This window comes from Poecilia formosa, unplaced genomic scaffold (genome assembly GCF_000485575.1).
Source record: "Poecilia formosa unplaced genomic scaffold, Poecilia_formosa-5.1.2 Scaffold663, whole genome shotgun sequence".
Lineage (NCBI taxonomy): Eukaryota > Metazoa > Chordata > Actinopteri > Cyprinodontiformes > Poeciliidae > Poecilia > Poecilia formosa.
The window spans coordinates 71,467-75,663 of NW_006800602.1; positions in this window are offsets into that span (position 1 = coordinate 71,467).

Consider the following 4,197-nt stretch of genomic DNA (forward strand, 5'->3'; position numbering starts at 1 on the left):
TATTTGATATTTAATATTTGATATTTAATAAAGCTGAGCTCTTTCTTGAGTTCAGTTCATATGCTAACTTAGCTTGGAAATATAACAGAAGTGCTAATTTTAGTTATAATAGTTATTAATGACTCTTAGACACTTTGCACCATGAAAATACGCAACTCAAGAAAAAGTATATGTTTTAACAGTTTAATCTACTTTTTTGGATTGCAAATGTAGCATATCTGTGTAAACAGTATACTATATTTCTAAATAACTGAAAATAGATCATGACCAACAAGGTCATCAATGGGCTAGTTCTCAGAAGTCAAGATACGACTCATAAAGGAGTAGACAGACTAGAAGTTTGCAGATATCAGTGCCTTATATTCTCAGTGAATTATGTACATATATACATTACAATAAGAAAGGGAAAAAACAACATTCAAATGGCCATATTAAATAAAAAAAAAAAACAAAAAAAAACAAAGAAAACAATTAAATCAAAGAAACATAAATTAGCTCCGTAGTTCCGGCAACAAGCCACACCATTCAGTTTATAAACCCCCTGTCCCCTTGAACTGGGGTGGTTCAACAGGGTCAGGTGAGTTGGTTAGAGCGCTTGCTGCAGTTCCTAGGCTGACAAAAGTCAGATCAGAGTGGGAACAGTTTTGTTCATGGGCTGCAGGAAGTCTCCCAGCCTGGTGGGGAAACCAAATCTTAACACCACAGGTGAAATCCTTTTAGGCTCTTGGACCTGATTCTTCAGCTCACCATCGAACCTGGCCAATTCCGCAGTTCATAAGGCATACAAGCAGTTTTGTGTTTCTCTTATCCCTCAGCTCACGACCGGAGACTCCTGCAGCTCTGCTCTCCCAAACTTGTTCTAATCCTCCATGCTTTTCGCTCCAGCTAATATACCCAGCAAATGAGCTGACGGTGGTACATGTGACTCAGACGCTCAACAATGATTGGATGCTTAGTAAATCTCGCAAGAATTACTGTTACATATCAAACTATCGCGAGACTTTGGAAGGCGAATGGGATAAATAGTAGCGATCCAGAAAATGGAACTCAACATTTACACTCGGGTTACACAAAGCTTCTGCCAGGGCAGATTTAATTGCCAGCAGTGGGAGGTTAATGCAGATCCAACTCTGAACTCAAGTTCAGAGTTGGATCTGAACTTGATCCTTCATAGCAGGGCTGAACCCGTATTACACCAAGCACTGTAGCTAATATTAGCTGGTATCTCGCCAACTAATATTACTCAAGTTCAGAGTTGGATCTGTCCTCTTTAGGTGTTGGAAATTCTGAAAAAGATTTTTTACACACTTGTTTCTATGCACTAAATGTATGAATACAGGAAACATTAAACATACACATTAGTACTCCTATAACTCTTACTTCTTCAAGAAGGTTCAAAATTGAATTCAGTTAGCCTGATATGCAGAAATGACTGATCAAAAGTTTTGGATACTTTCCATGACAAAGGATTGAGTTTACGATGTGACATGCATGCAAGTAGAGACAGTCAACTACACACATATAAACACAGACACGCACAAAAGTAGCCTAACCCCTGGCAAGGGTTTCATCCAAGTTATTAGGGGAATTCTGCCCATCTTAACAGGCAGAATTCACTAATGACTTCCTTTATCTCCTATACATAGCTTTAAATATGATTGCTGAGGCTGTAGATTCACAGCAACTCTCACACACACTGTGACCAAAATACAAAGCAGGGATAAAATAGGAAAATCTTGAATACTTCTTGACCTATTTTTTTTGTTTCATCTGTCTTCATTCTTTTGCTTTTAAATGCATTTATTTGCATGCATTTATTTAACTATTCTTGAACAATGCTGGACTGTGTTTCATGTGCATTTTGTAATGTTAATTTCCTTGTTTCTTTATGGTGTCTGGAAAAATTGAAACAAAATAGTTGGTCAAATCTGTTAGAGGTCCGTTCTTTGTCCTTCTCCTTTATTTTCAGAACGTGCTATTTTAGTTCTGTTGTTTCTGGAGCTTTTCCAGACTGTGTGTGTCTGTTTTATTCACACAGTCTCCTGTAGGTGTAGCACTAGTCAAAACACTGGACACTCCTGCTGCTTTAAAAAAGTATTAAGTAGGTGTGTTCAGAACTGTTGACTTATACTCAGTGCCTCACAGACCAAGAATGCTGAGATCAATGGAAAGAAAAAAAATGAAAAATTGGAACAGGACTTTCACCAGGAGGTTGATGCAGGATTTTGGTAAATAAGTAAGTTTAAAGTGTATATGTTATGCTTTTAAATCCTTCCTTTTTTTACATATTAAGTCATTCACTTGTGGTCTATATAAAGTATAACTAATGTTGAATTCCTGGTTATTGTAGCTCCACAGACCCCTAATTTTCCCCTGTTCTGAGGATTCTTAGAGCAACTTGTTTTGCTGCTGTCTTCTTAAATGTGAATCATATGTTTCATGCCCCACCCCCTTCTTGTTGCAGATCATTCCAACTCAGCCCATTCGGCCATTTTTGTAGTTTGATAGCAGCAATACAAATATCTACCAGCAGAGAAACTTTTTCTTCCAAAGTTTATTAAGGATGTCAACAAGGGAAGATTTATCTATCCAGCCTAGAGCAGGAGAATGAAGAGCCTGCAGAACCACAGATTCTAATGAATGCATCACAATAGTGTTAGTACTGTATTTACACGTCTCGATCTATACTATCTATAACATGGAGTGTAGCTTAGCTAAATATATTTTGTAGTTGTCTGCTACTGTAGGTGCAAAACAAACTTCCAAATGAATTGAGTGTGTGTGTTGAGAGGAGAGCTGATGGATTGCAGGCCGGTAGACTTGGGGAAGGTTATTGGGGTCCGAGCCTAATTAAATGTTGGCTGTGAAGAGCTCTGATTTTACTATGCCTCAACATCCTTCTCAGTCACCTGGGGCCAACTTTAACGGCTCACACTTCTACAGCGGCTTGGTTCTTCGAGGGTTCCTGGTTCAGATAGCATCTGGAAGTTGGAGCATTGCAAAGAACATTGTCTGCTTTCCATCTTGCTCTCCCTGTTCTGTTCCCCTCTCTGCTCCGCTCTGTGATCGGCACACTGGAGGTTGAAAAGGCAGGAAAAGAAGACCCACACTCTCCAATTCTTGTCTTACCTCTGCAACTGTTTAGGTAACTTTAATATTTTAGAGTGAAATACATTTGAAGGTAATCCAAATGTATTAATCCTACCTTGGTTTATGTGCGTGAGAGATTCCGAATACACAGAGATTCTCTGTGTATTCCCACTCTGCCTTGCTGTCTGCATCTGTGGAAGCTTGCGCGTGTGTGCGTGCGTGCGTGCGTGCGTGCGTGCGTATGTTGGTGCACACACACTCCAGGGAGGCTGCTATCTGATCCATTGAGATGAATGGCCTGTCTGTATCTCCTCCATTCAACTGACACTATCAAATAGCCGCTGCCTTTTCTCTCTTTTAGTCGCCCCCGTTCTGCCTCTTCTCTCACCTGTTCCCCACTGGTCTCCTCTTACACTGTCACACCCTCATTTGTTGTTTACGAGTGGAGCGTAGGATGACTGGCATTTTATCTTGCAGCCAAGAGTGACAACAAAGATAGAGGAGACAGAAAAGTAGAATGGGGGAGTGAGATCCAAAGACTGTGAGGTGGAGGAAGCCTCTATGTCTGAAAGCTTTTGTGGCTTCAGGGCGCAGGCGGTGCAGGCAGTGCAGGAGGTGTGGGTGTTCATGGGCGATAAAGGAAGGTTTGATGGTCAAGATTAATTCAGCTGGATCATCTGATGCCTGTGGGACTATCAGATGCCTGCTTCTCCTGCTACTGCTTCATTCTTTCTGATTTTTGCTATCTACTGATCTCTTAATTTTATGTGTCCATCCTTCATCCTGATGGTTGCATCATCATCATCATCATCATCAGAATATGTAACTCTTTTTCTTGCAGCCAATTTTTTACATTTTTAATTGGAGTCAGTTTTTCTGTCAATTTTTATATACCAGGTTTTATATTTAGTTATGTATTCATCTTCAGTGAATTTAATAAGTAAAATCTCACTTTGCCTCAACATTTATAGGTTTTGTGTCCATGTTAACAACAGGATTTGGCTCCTTCATACATAAAAACATAAATTACAGCTGTACTGCTAAGCTGCGCTCTGCCATCCATTTGTTGCGATCTTTTTTTTTTTTTTCTGGTTCGTCCATAAAACT